Source organism: Macaca mulatta, chromosome 4 (genome assembly GCF_049350105.2).
Source record: "Macaca mulatta isolate MMU2019108-1 chromosome 4, T2T-MMU8v2.0, whole genome shotgun sequence".
NCBI classification, from domain to species: Eukaryota; Metazoa; Chordata; class Mammalia; order Primates; family Cercopithecidae; genus Macaca; species Macaca mulatta.
The window spans coordinates 9,666,968-9,681,346 of NC_133409.1; the positions used below are offsets into that span (position 1 = coordinate 9,666,968).

The window sequence follows — 14,379 nt, forward strand, 5'->3', positions numbered from 1 at the left end:
GTTCTTTATTATCTTGCTGGATAGCCTCTGAGGAAATGTGAGTAGAGAGGAGGAAAGGAGGAATGCTATTCAGCCTGAGCTCTGTTGATTTTGTGATGTGTGGCGCTGCAGCTGGAGGTGACCCACACCTTAGGGGATGTGGGGAAACCTCCTCAATGAAGAGTGGATTTGGGGAGACCATGCCTCCACACTGGTGGCACTTGCTTTTCAATAATCTTATTGTCATGGGACATATACGAGTAAAAATGGAAATTCCAAATAGGATGAGGCGTAGGGGCGTTTCCTGAATTTGACCTAAAACATGCATGCCTGGAGATTCTCATTGGTTTCGTAAAACAAAGAAAAGCAAAGAATTATTGGGAATATTCAGCTAAAAGTAACAGGAATTCTTTATTCTATAAACAGCCCTGTGATTTTTGTGGTGTTTAAACTTTGTAAACTCTGGATTTTATCAGGACAAATGAACAATTGCAGAACACTAATTCCTAAATATTAGTGAGTGTTTAACCCTCTCCCAAAAAATAAAAAAAGGAAATGGTGGATGTAGTGTCTGTTTTATACCTTGGGAGGTTGTCTAGGCAAAACTCTTCTTTTTGGTGTTAAAATACCCATTATTTTAATTTAATTATATTATTTTTTAAAAGTAGAGACGGCGGTCTCACTTTGTTGCTCAGGCTAGTCTGGAACTCTTGGCCTCAAGTGATCGTCCCACCTTGGCCTCCCAAAGTGTTGGGATTAGAGGCATGAGTCATTGTACTCAGCCAGGCATTTTTTATAAAACAGTTTTGCTAGGTTATTTGTTTGAGTGAGGTTTTCAAAAATATTTTTAAATATCAAATAATAGTTGGTTCTATGTTGAATTCTTCACTTAAAAAAAAATCTGGTCCATGACATTCAAAGGCCTGGGAACCATTGATTGTAAGAACTTAAATCTATTATGTTAGTGAAGCTTTTTTCCAGGAAGCCGTTGTGTAGATTTTATGAAATTCTTTGTTCACTTTTCCAGTTTTATGTGTGTTCATTTCCTCAGTAAAGAAAAGGAATTCATGAGAAAATCATAGAAAGTGATGACAGGCATCATAAAAAACCCCACCACAGATGTGTCCTGCACCGGTGCAGGCTCTCCTGGGGACAGAGGCTTATGCCTGGGAGATACACACAGCCTCAGAAAACCAGTCACTTGGCCTTCCTTCTCAAGGAACAAACTAGAATTGGTGTTTCTATCGCTACACAAAGTCTTGCTAGCCTGCGTTAGAGAATGAAAACGCAGAGGAAGGCTGTCTGGCAAAGTCAACTAACAACCACACCGTAAGGAAGCACCTTCTGCAAAGCTGATGCCGGGAATAACCCTTTAGACACTGGTGGTCAAGGAGGTAGAGTTCATCTCTTACTCGGTTTTAAAGAATTAATCACACTTTCTAGACCTTCTTAGTAGGTGATTATGCATTTTTTTCCTTAAAATCTTCCTTCCTTCCTTCCTTCCTTCCTTCCTTCCTTCCTTCCTTCCTTCCTTCCTTCCTTCCTTCCTCCCTCCCTCCCTCCCTCCCTCCCTCCCTTCCTTCCTTTCACCCCTTCCCCTTCCCCTTCCTCTCTCTTTCTGTCTTTCTCTCTTTCTGACAGAGTCTCACTCTATTGCCCAGGCTGGAGTGCAATGGTGCGATCCTGACTCACTGCAACCTCTGCCTCCTGGATTCAAACATTTCTCCTGCCTCAGCCTGCTGAGTAGCTGTGATTACAGGCATGCACTACCACGCCCGGCCAATTTTTGTATTTTTAGTAGAGATGGGGTTTCACCATGTTGGTCAGGCTGGTCTTAAACTCCTGACCTCAGGTGATCCGCCCGCCTTGGCCTCCCAAAGTGCTGGGATTACAGGCAGGAGCCACCACGCCCAGCCAAAGTCTACTTTTATATGAGTGCTGTTGTGTTTATCTTGTGACATGCTCTATATAGTGTCTTACATGTAATGAAGCTTTTAAAATAACTTTTGGATATGCAGCCTTACAAAATAGTCTTTCTTGTTGGTAGAAATGTCAAGTAAAACAACCACCATTTGAAAAGGCATTTGATAATACCTATCAGAAATGTAAATGCGCATGTTCTCTGACCCAGAAACTTCACTTCTTACATTCGGTCTCTCACAAAAACATGAGCAAGTGTACAGTGGTACATATTCACAGATGCATTACTGTTAATTGTGAAAAACAGAGACAATTGGAATGTCCCCTCAAGGAAGAATGTTTACATAAATTATGACATGCACGTGGTGTGGTACACCATGACACCAAAAGAAAAAATTGTGGTAGAACTCTAGTTACTTTAATGGAAGGAGTTTTGTGATGCATTATTGAGTACAAATGGAATTATAGAACTTTTTGTATGATACCATTTTTGCTTAAACAGCAGGTTAGACTGATAATGTGCATCATATGTATCAGTCATACATATTCATACATACGTACATATACATATGTATGAGTAGTAATGCAGCTTTAAGAGCCTGCAAAGTTGTACACCAAAGTATGAACAGCACTTTCCCCTGGAGAGTGGAATTAGGAAGGGGTTGGGTGAGGAGAGGAGTCACTTTCATTTTAAAAATGTATGCACTTTTCAAAAATAAACAATTCATTTTATAACTTAAGAAAAACAAAAGACTGAACTAAACCCCTCTTAATGTCAGATGTTAATTTGTTAGTGATTTGTGTGAATGCAACTTAATAGCCACTGACAGTCATTTGAAGTAAAACAGGCTTTGCATATGCGATAGAAGATTATGGTTCTTCAGGGTTTTCTAGCAAGCCTGTAGCTCCTTCAGGTTCTCCAGCCAGACTGAAGATGCAGTGGGTGAGATTCCGTTTCTGTCAGTGTGACTGTGGTTCCCTCGAATCTCAATCACCTGTATCTGCACACTCCAGTAGGCGACTAACTGAGATTGAACAGGTTGCTCCAAAGGGTAGTTAACTCAGATTAATGTGAACAGTTGTTGGGGTAAAGACAAGTGTAGTGGGTGTCCGTACAAAGCAGCTGTCTCCTTGGTGAGTTAAACCACATGTGGCGTCCCAGTACCCTGCTACTGCATCAAATTGAGTTACTAGTTCTGGAGACGAAGATAAATACCAGCGTGCAGGTGGGAGTCAAGTGCTAATTTACTATTTTGAGAAAAACCAGTCACATTTATTTTGGCTTTCTGCTGTAACATTTAAGTCTACTTCTGACCTCAAAGGAAATAATTACCTATTTTATAAATCATTAGTTGTGCTGAGTAGCATTTAAAAAATAGCAGTGTCTCTCATACTACTTTGGTGCTTTCAAAAATAATTGAACAAAGTCACTGTGCCCACATGTTTTAAAAATAAGCTGTGCAAACACAATTATTATCTCTAGCTGAGTTTTAATGCTGTAAGTAAAAAATAATACGTACCATTCTTCTAAAGAATCCTTAGTTGATCATGAGCTTTGAATTGAAGAATATCCTTAAATATCCAATTTTTCTAAGGAATAAAGCAAAATCCTTTTACTTTTTTAAAGATATTCCAGTGAGTTAACAACAAAAGTGACAAAATAATGCCCTCAAAACTTGCATAAGTACTACAAAACTTCTGAAATTATATAAAATGTATTTTTTATGTTATAGAATTTACGTTCACATTAATAATTAGTAATGAGATTTGTCTGTTTTTCCTGATTGTGAAAAGAATATATGCTATAGGCCATAGAAAAACTAGTAAATATGACCACATAAAAATTAAGAGTTCCTCTAGGGAAAATGATATAAACAATGTAAAAGTAAAATTGATGAACTGAAGAAAGCCATTTAATGTAAATGATAAAGGGGCCAATTTTCTTGAATATGCTAATAGCACTTACAAATTAATAAGCATCAAAATGCCCAATAGGCAAATGAGCAAAAATGATGAACAGATAGTTACAGTGTTATACATCACAATGACCAGGACTCCTAAGAAGCATGCCTGGTCTCACTGCAACTGAAGAACCGCAAATTAAAAGCACTGTTGATCTCAGTAGGCACGTTTATAGACTTTGATGTACTGTTACACTCTGGACTCGGAAGACTCACAAACGTCTCTACTTTAATGTGTCCCAGATAGAATTCTTGTTTTTATCTTCTTACACCTGCTAAGCTGTTTGTAACTCAGTCATACCCATCTCAACAGATGCCAACATTGTTTATCCAGATACTCAAGCCAAAAGTCAGTCCAGCCTGAGTCCCCTTCCCCCGATCCATTATATCCAGTTACAGTATCAATTCCTGTTGGCTGCATCTTCAGCACATATGCAGGGTCTGTAAGCCCCATGGAGACCTCCCTGTTTTAGTACCACCATTCCTGAAGAGGTCTTCCTGCCTTGACACTTATTCCCTAATGAACCGTATTCTGCACCTAAACATTTAGGATCATCTTTTTCATCTTAATTAAAATAGACTCTGCTTACCTTTCAAAACAGGTAATATATTTACATGATTCAAACTTCAAAATTTTCCACTAGGATGTACAGTGAGACATTTCCCACCAACTTCTCTTGCCCAAACAGCCAGTTCCTTTATATTAAGAGGCATCTGATGTTATCATTGCTTTCTTCTTTTTTATACATACTCTGTGCATAGACAACTATATATATCTTTTTAATACAAATGATCAAACGATAGCATATTTTTGCAGTGTTTCAACCAGTGGAAATATCTCTACATCAGCACATATGAGCATCAATATTTTTCACGAATGTGTGATATTCTCTTAAATGAATGGAACACAAGCTGTTTAACTTAATTTGTCCCCTATTATTGACATTGAGCTGATTTTTTTTTCAGTTTTTGCTGTTACAAGCAATCTTGCAACTAGTAGTTTTATAGACACATCATCTTACGTATGTCTAAATATTTCTGTCACATAAATACCTAAAAGCAGAATTGCTGGATCAGAGGACTTGTGCCTTTCTAATTTTGATAGAGCTGTCCAGCTTGTCCTTCTTGGTAGCCTTACCATTGTAGACTGCCTCCAGCAATCTGTGAGATGGCTTGTTTTTCTTCACCTTTTGGAACATCATGTATCATCAAATATTTAAAATCTTCTTTCCTTTCCCCGTCTCCCTCTCTCCCTCCCTCCCTCCCTCCCTCCCTCCCTCCGTCCCTTCTTTTCTTCCTTCCCCGCCCTCACCACCGCCACCGCCTCCTTCACAGGGCTGAATCTGTATCCCAGTCTGATGCCTCTCTTAGCTTCCTACACCTCCCTCCAAACTTTTAAATATATATTTTCTAATTTTAAAAATTTACATATAGTTAAATTAACTTTTTTAGTGCACAGTTCTATGTGTTTTTACAAAGGCATAGCTTCTTTTACTTCCACCACGCATAAGACACAAAACAATCGCGACTCCCCAAATAATCCATCCCTGCTTCCTTCACAGGTGTCTCACCCAATAAATCTCTTGCAAATGTCATCAGATCTTGATGTCTGTTTCTCAGAGAGGACCCAGACTCGCATATCCTGAGACTGGGTTTTGTGCGTATGGCAGATAAATTATCCTTGGGATACGAGATCACATTATGTTTGTCTTCTGGTGATGTGACTTTTTACACTTTGAGTAGCATATATTTATGGAGGCTGTAGTAATTATAATGACGTATAATATAGCTGTTATAATCATAGTATAATCATATAGTCATACTCATTTCTGGGTCTTAATGTCTTACACATCAGTCGAAAGTTGGGCTCTAACAAATAGAGCTGTCCAACAATGGAATGAGTGCATACCCTCCTGCCAGGAGTGTTTCCACTGGACTGCATCAGTTTGGTATTAGGTATGATGGATAATACATTTCCGTGTTGGAAGGTAGATTGGACAAGATGATCTCTAAGGATCCTTCCATTAGTAAGCCACAAATATTTTGTGATTCAAAGAGCCTATCCATCTTGTTTTAGAGTTGGGTTTTGGAGTAGATATTTATTCTTGCTTACTTTCTTTTCTCTGCTTTCATCTATCCATTTTACATAGTATACTTAGTTCATATATTTTTCTTTCATTGTTTGTAATATGAAAGTTTTTAGAAATTATAGGTAACCAATCAACATTAGATGTCACCAATAGTTACTTTTGATTCCAATATTGTTAATATTTCTGTTGCTATTATTGCTGGTTTTGTCTGTTTATGTAGCTTAACCCCTGATGCACTCTCAGTCACACAGTTTTATGAAGATGTAGTCTCTTGTGTTTTGACATATACATAACTCGTCAAAATAGGTTTCCTGGGTAACCTTGGAGGGTCTTGTATGCCTTCAACTGGCATTTCTTCAAGTGCACTTCCTTGTGTAAAAGATGTATTTATGTGATGATGTATTGGTTGGGATACTGTACGAAGTTAGTTTTTTGAGTAGCAGCTGAACATAAAATAAAAAGTTGTGAAAGTATGAAAAGCCACAGTGTTTTAAATATTTTTGTAGTAAAGTCAGTGCCCTGTGTACTGTATAGAGCATAGAGATCGTTGAAAAGGATCTTTAAGGAGCCTGGCTTTTTGGACATAACCTAATTGTCCCAAGAGATGAAGTTATTGCACCACTTTTCATTATCTGAGTAAATATAGTTATTCCAGGCAGTGAGTGTTGCCACAGGTTTCTATAACTAGAAGTTTAAGCATGCTGGAAGGTAAGACCCAAAGAAGAAAAGGGGCAAAAGCAAATAGAAGCACACCATGACACACCATGCCCCCCAGGTTACTCCTTTGGTGTTTTTTCAGCCTGAAACAAACGTTACAGTAATTTCAGTCTGAGGATTTTATGTGTGCTAGTAAATCTGAATATTTCCAGAAATAATAGGAAAAGCTTATGTTGACCCATATAAAGGACACAAACACAGGAATGTATTTCTTGTTTTGACAGAACATGGTCACTGGATTGGTGTTTAATTTATAGTTCTTTGACTTTTAAGGTAGTGCTCTGTCATCAGCCGTCATTTGAAAAAAAATAGTTAATCAACAGTATGATCTAAAATGGCTTAGGACTAATAGATTAGTGGAGCTGCACTCTTCATTTTATGAAAATGTTTCTGGCACTAATGGCACGCAGCAGCAAATAATGTACCCTTTTGCATCCCAGTGAGATGCCAAATACCATGCTAGTTAATTTTAATACAAAATGCACAACTCTTAAGAGATAGCATCTGCCTACCCTTGAATTTTTACTTAATGGAAAAATTAAACGTTAAAAAAATCTGCTTTTTTTTTCTACCAGTAGTGGTAGAATCTTAAAAAGTGAGTTAACTTTAATAGAAACCTTAAAATGTATCAGGAACTAGTTTCAGAATAATTAGCTAATAGTATTTACAGATTGTAAAGAGACTTAAGTTTACCTCTCCATGGGCATGAGGATTCTGCAGATAAGAATTTGTGGTCTCGTTATAATTTGGTATCCTGTTTGCTATTATAAATCTGAAGCTGGCTAGATCAATAGGGAATGGGTTATTTTTGAAAGCTTCACTTTGCCATATAGCTGACTACTTAATTCTTTATGTGAGAATATTAATTCTAGTAGAATGAAAATCAGTTTAGGCCAGGCACAGTGGCTCATGCCTGTAATCCCAGCACTTTGAGAGGCCGAGGCGGGCAGATCACTTGAGGTCAGGAGTTTGGGACAAGCCGGCCAACATGGCAAAACCCCGTCTGTACTAAAAACACACACACACACACAAAAAATTAGCTGGGCATGGTGGTGCACACCTGTAGTCCCAGCTACTCAGGAGGCTGAGGCAGGAGAATCGCTTGAACCTGGGAGGCAGAGGGTGCAGTGAGGCAAGATCGCACCACCAAACTCCAGGCTGGGTGACAGAGCAAGACTGTCTTAAAAAAGAAAATCAGTAAAAATGTACTGTCTCTTTCCATACTATCTAACAAAAGCGTAACGATTGGATTTAACTTCTTCTTTGTGACTTGGTGGCCTCATCATTTATGGGTTTTGGTTTTATGATTTGCTAGAGTCAGGGAAGCCTTTGAAGATGGGGTGGGCGGTGTCCTAGGCTGTTCTTCCGCTCGCTGACGCAGCAGCAGTCCCTGTCCGCTGGCCTCTGGTGGGCTTCTCCAGCAGTGCTCGGTCCTCCTGGTCATTGTTTGGGTGACTGCTTTTCAGTCATGTCAACTGACAAATCCATGGCACAAAGAACGAGTCTTTTTCACAATTATTTTTTTTTCTCCTTCAGAGATAGTTTCTACTTACTTCCATGTCAACTTCCATGTTATCATCTTCTTCCTCTGCTATTATTTTTGATGGTCACTAATTGTCTGTGTCATTCAAATACAGTAAAAACAAAACAAAACAAAACAAACAAACAAACAAAACAACCGTGTACCCCTTAATAACATTTCAGTTAGTGACAGACCACATCTGCAAGGGAGGTCCCATATGATTGTCATGGAGCTGAAAAGCTCCTATCGCCTAATGATGTCTTCACCATGGAAACATCCTAATGCAATGCATTCCTCGCGTGCGTGGTGACCCTGGTGTCAATGAGCCTACTACACTGCCAGCTGTGTAACAGTCCAGCACATACAATTATGTGTAGTGCCTGATTAGAAAAATGACCATATTACTGGTTTATGTATTTACTATACTATCATTTTGATAGTTATTTTATAGAACTTATACTATATTTTTATTTTTATTTTTTTGTATTTTCCTTTTTTGAGATGGAGTCTCGCTCTGTCGCCCAGGCTGGAGTGCAATGGCACGATCTCGGCTCACTGCAAGCTCTGCCTCATGGGTTCATGCCCTTCTCCTGCCTCAGCCTCCCCAGTAGCTGGGACTACAGGTGACCACCACCACGCCTGGCTAATTTTTTGTATTTTTAGTAGAGACGGGTTTTCACATTGTTAGCCAGGATGGTCTGGATCTCCTGACCTCGTGATCCTCCCACCTCATCCTCCCAAAGTGCTAGGATTACAGGCGTGAGCCACCGCGCCTGGCCTAATTTTTTTTTTTGAGACAGAGTCTTGCTCTGTCTCCCAGGCTGGAGTGCAGTGGTGCAATCTTGGCTCACTGCAACCTCCACCTCCCGGGTTCAAGCGATTCTCCTGCTTTGGCCTCCTGAGTAGCTGGGACTACAGGTGTGCACCACCACACCCAGCACATTTTTGTATTTTTAGTAGAGACAAACTGTCACCATGTTGGCCAGGATGGTTTTGATCTCTTGACCTTGTGATCTGCCCACCTTGGTCTCCCAAAGTGCTGGGATTATAGGTGTGAGTCACTCGGCCTGGTTCCTACTAATTTTGAAACAAACAAACCTGATAACTGTAAAACAGCCTCAGGTAGGTCCTTCAGCAGGTATCCAAAAGAAGGCATTGTAATCACAGGAGATGACAGCTCCATGTGTGTTATTGTCCCTGAAGACCCTCCAGTGGGACCAGATGTGAATGGAGGTGGAAGACAGTGCTATTGATGATCCTGACCCTCTGTAAGCCCAGGCTACTGTATGTCTTGCTTTTTAACAAAAATGTTTAAAAATAGGCCAGGCATGGTGGCTCATGCCTGTTATCTCAGCACTTTGGGAGGCTGAGGTGGGCGGATCACCTGACATAAGGAATTCAGGACCAGCCTGGCCAACATGGTGAAACCCCATCTCTACTAAAAATACAAAAAAAAAAAAAAAAAATAGCTAGGTGTGTTGGCCTGTAATCCCAGCTACTCAGGAGGCTGAGGCAGGAGAATCGCCTGAACCTGGGGTATGGAGGTTTCAGTGAGCCAAGATCACACCACTGCACTCCAGCCTGGGCAATAGAGCATGACTCCATTTCAAAAAAAAAGAAAAATGTTTTAAAAGTTAAAGAAAAAAGGCGGAAAACGGCTTATAGAATAAGGATATAAAGAAGGAATACTTTTGTATAGCTGTGCAATACGCTTGTGTGTTAAACCAGTACTATTGTAAGAGTCAAAAAGTTTATAAAGTAAAAAAAGTTACAATGACCTAAAGATAATTTATCACAGAGGACAGAATTTTTTTTTTTTTTTCTAACTTGAGTGTAGCCTGAGTGCACCGTGTTGATGAAGTCTGTGGTAGTGGACAGTCATGTCCTAGGCCTTCCCATTCACTCGCCACTCACTGCCTGACTCGCCCAGAGCAGCTTCCAGTCCTGCAAACTCCATTCATGTTGTTTCCTAGACAAGCATCCCATTTTTTACATTTTATACTGTGTGTTTACTTTACTTTTTTGTGTTTACATATACAAATGCTTCCTGTTGTGTTACGGTTGCCTAAGGTATTCAGTAGAGTAACATGTTGTGCCTGTTTGTAGCCAGGAGCGATCTGAGTTTGTGTAAGTCCCCACCGTGATGTTCCCAAAACAAAATCCCCTAACAATGCAATTCTTAAAATGTGTCCTCGTTGTTCAGTGACCCATAACTGTACTTATCTCTTGGTTTCACGGTTGGTTGCTCAGGAGGTCACAGACACCTGCTTATTAGAATACTCTTACCTTTTCTCTCTCTCTCTCTAAGCCTCGATTGTTCACTGGCTATCAGGAGAGGGAGGATCCTCACCATTCCAAGCTTTGTGTTAGATGTTTTGTGAAGGGTTTAGTTCAAAGTCTTCAGGTGAGTTTAATAAGCAGACATGTGACTTCTGTGGACTTGTTCTCCCTAGTGTTTAAGCAGTTTCAGCCACAACAACATCGTGTCTTTGATGTTTACAGCCAGAGTCACTTTCAACAGTGATAACTGTATTTATTCTTTGAAAAAGTCTGAGCCACAGCCTGAATCAGGGAGGTTATATTCTAGGGCAGAAAGAGAATATCCAATTACAGGTCAGTGTTAAGCCTCTTTTCTCAGAGTAAGCTCTACAGTTGTTCTTAAAATTAAACAAATACATGTGAATGTCTCCTATATGGGAGATTGTGGTAGGTACTAGGGGAAGAAGATCTCACTATGGATAAACATGTTCACCCTCTAGGACCCTGCGCTCTAGGACTCCTGCGCTCCAGGACCCTGCGCTCTAGTGAGAAAAACAGTTGCAGAAGCCAGGAAACAGGATGAAGCTGACAAATAGTAAAGGATCCTAGTGTTACCAAACAACAGCGGGAGATAGAGCAGGATTTGTAAGAGGGGTATAATTTGAATGGACCTTCCACAAGGATAGCTTCCTGAATAGTTAGAGAAGCTGTAGGGAAAAGGTTAACCCAGAGAACATGCAGTTATGCAGGAGAATATGAAGTGTGACCTAGAAACAAGCTCCTTGTGGCCGGTGCCTGTGGAGTAGGGGAGGCCGCAGCAGAGAGGAGGAGGATGAGAAAAGAGTGGATACTGAAAGGGGAAAGTATAGCAAGAAATCGGTGGAAAAAGGGAATCGTAATGGACTGTGAACACCTGAAGACTTTGCATTTTGTTCTCAATGAATGGGGTCAGCAAACACAGTTTTGAACGAAAGGACTGGCAAAGTGACCCTGTGTGGCAACTGCATAACTTGACCCTTGTTAAGCCAGTAGTTCTGGACATATTCTATTGATATAAGAGAAGCAGTACCGATGCTGTCAAAAATGCCAGTGGAAACTCGTGCATCAGTGTGTAAGTCACACGCGTGGAAGTTCTAGGAGGTAACATTCATCAGCGAATTTCTTTTTTGATTGCCTGTAGTATCACTGTGAGCAAGAACAGCCGGCCTATACCTGCTTTATTTGAAACCTGAGAGACTATCAATAATTTCCTGGTACCCACCAGGATAGAAGTTAGTGGGTGATGATGAAACCCCTTAGATCAGCATTGTAAAAATATTAAGAAGATAGATTGTACTTATAAGTGTGATTTTAGGAAAACAGACACCAGAATTTTCTCTGGTGTATATTCTGGCTTTATTTCATTTTCATTTTTCTGAACTCCCTCAAAGAGTCAAGTGTATTTGCTCGAAACCTGACCTCTTCATTGAGCACAATGCTGGAAGTAGAGGAAATATCCAGCTTCACTCAGAGCTGCTGCACTTCAGGTCCCAGGCTAGATTTCAGTTCAGGCAAGAGTCCGAGTTTTAGAGCCAGACACCAGAGGCAGGATTTTAGAACCAATTGGCTTTCACTCCTCAACTCCTCCATTTATTGCTATATATTCTGGGGCCAATTAAAGACTGTCTACCTTCCCTTTGCTTATGTACACGATGAGGAGAACTCTAGGTGTTCAGGCTTCTTGTGGGTAGTTAACGATTCGAAAGCACCTGGCGTGCACATGCATGTGAATAATAAGGACAGAATCGTAATTATCATTAGCAGCTTTATTCTTTTGGCTGGGGTATCACGCTTGCTGATCTTCCCTTGTTCAGGAGGTTGATGGGCAAGACTGAGCTTGCACGTCATTTGGACCCATTGGGCTTCCCTGTGCTCGTCCTTTCCTCATTCTGTGCTACCTGTTTTCTTGTCCACAGTTGTCGTTACCTACTGTTTACTTCTGCCCCTTTGTTTCACTTAAGAAAGATAGCCTATCCAAATGGGATTGAGAAGATTTACTAAACTTTTGTATGAATTTACACAGTTTATGAGTCTGAAGCGTGACTGTTTGCCACTTTAGAGAAATCTTGAGACTAAAAATTTTGCATGTACGCAGTTGTGAACCCTACCCTCAAAAAGAGTGGGCTAGGCGTGGTGGCTCACGCCTGTAATCCTAGCACTTTGGGAGGCTGAGACGGGTGGATCACCTAAGGTCGGGAGTTTGAGACCAGCCTGACCAGCATGGAGAAACCCCATCTCTACTAAAAATACAGTAATAATAATAATAATAATAATAATAATAATAAGCAGGGCATGGTGGCACATGTCTGTAGTCCCAGCTACTGTGGAGGCTGAGGCAGGAGAATTGCTTGAACCCAGGAGGCGGAGGTTGCAGTGAGCCGAGATCCCGCCCTTGCACTCCAACCTGGTAAACGAGCGAAACTCCATCTCAAGTAAAAGGAGTGGTGTTAGGCCGGGTACGGTGGCTCACCCCTGTAATCCCAGCAGTTTGGAAGGCCAAAGTGGGTAAATCACGAGGTCAGGAGATCGAGACCATCTTGTCCAACATGGTGAAACCTTGTCTTTACTAAAAATACAAAAATTGGCTGGGCATGGTGACGTGTGCCTGTAATCCCAGCTACTTGGGAGGCTTGAGCCCGGGAGGTGGAGGTTGCAGTGAACTGAGATTGCACCACTGCACTCCAGCCAACCTGGATGACAGAGTGAGACTCTGTCTAAAAAAAAAAAAAAAAAAAAAAAAAAAAAGTGGTGTTTTGTACTTCCAGAGGCACAACGCAACTAGCCGCATTACACATGCAGCCCTGTCCTTGTGTCTCCTGATGCATGCACACATACACTCACATGCACACACATGCAAACATACACATACACTCATGCTCACACACACACACACTCATGCACACATACACATGCACACACATGCAGACACACTCACATGCATGTACGTGCGCAGTTCTTACCTCTCTATCTTCTCACTGCATTTTTTGTCTTCAGTAACAGCATGTCTGCTGCTTATTTGTTCCTCTTCTAAGTTTCTCTTTCTTTTCTCTTCCTCTGTTATTTCTCTCGTTCTTTCCAACGTTGGAACTATTAGGCTGGACTTGGAAGTGAAAATCCTTTTCTCTTACAGCTTTTGGCCCATAACACTTGACATCGAGTAATTCTTAGATCTCCTTATACCCAATAAGCCCTCAATAAATAATGAATGGGTGCCTTCGCCTTGTTGATCAAGATCATTTGACTGTGCCTTTTCAAAGGTTGTTTTTTGGTTAATAGTGAGAAGAGTTTTTTGTTTTTTGAATGATTTTTCTTGCCTGCTCTTAGGGCATATAGACTGAAAGCTGTTCATCACATAATCATTTTTGATATTGCTGATAAAAAGTGGCAAATACTATGTGAAGCATATCAGAAGGTAAATGTAATTCCTTGCCTTAAAGTTACTTATGTCTAGAGGGGAAAATAAACCATTCTCAGAAGAACTTTTATAAATAAAAATTCATTTCATTTTAAATTTTATTTTGAATTCATTTTGAAATCATATATCAATTTCATTTTAAATTTTATTTTGACATTGGTAGAAATAATGACAGTCTCAGCATGTTTCTGTCTCTTCATCATTTTCCTCCATTCCTTTTGCTATATCCGACCTCTGATCTCAGGCCTGCCTGTACCCCAAAGCCTAGGTCCAGACCAGCACAGGAAATAGGCTATTTTCAGTAGCCTTATCTCTGCTTTGGTTTCTGATCACTTGATATTCAGAGTCTCTTATCTACAGATCATAAGATCATCTCCTATCGAAACCTGTTCAAAGAATCTAGCAAATCTTTGAATCTTGTAATATGACTTTCCAAGTAAATTGTTTTATGTTTGCCCTTAAAATTTTCTTTGGACA

At 40.3% G+C, this 14,379-nt stretch overlaps 1 protein-coding gene across 2 annotated transcripts in view; it reads left to right on the forward strand.

Annotated features, from left to right (window-relative positions):
• PRKN (parkin RBR E3 ubiquitin protein ligase) overlaps positions 1–14,379 on the forward strand; it is a 1,373,216-nt gene that overhangs the window by 240,671 nt on the left and 1,118,166 nt on the right. The gene's annotated exons all lie outside the window — the stretch shown is intronic.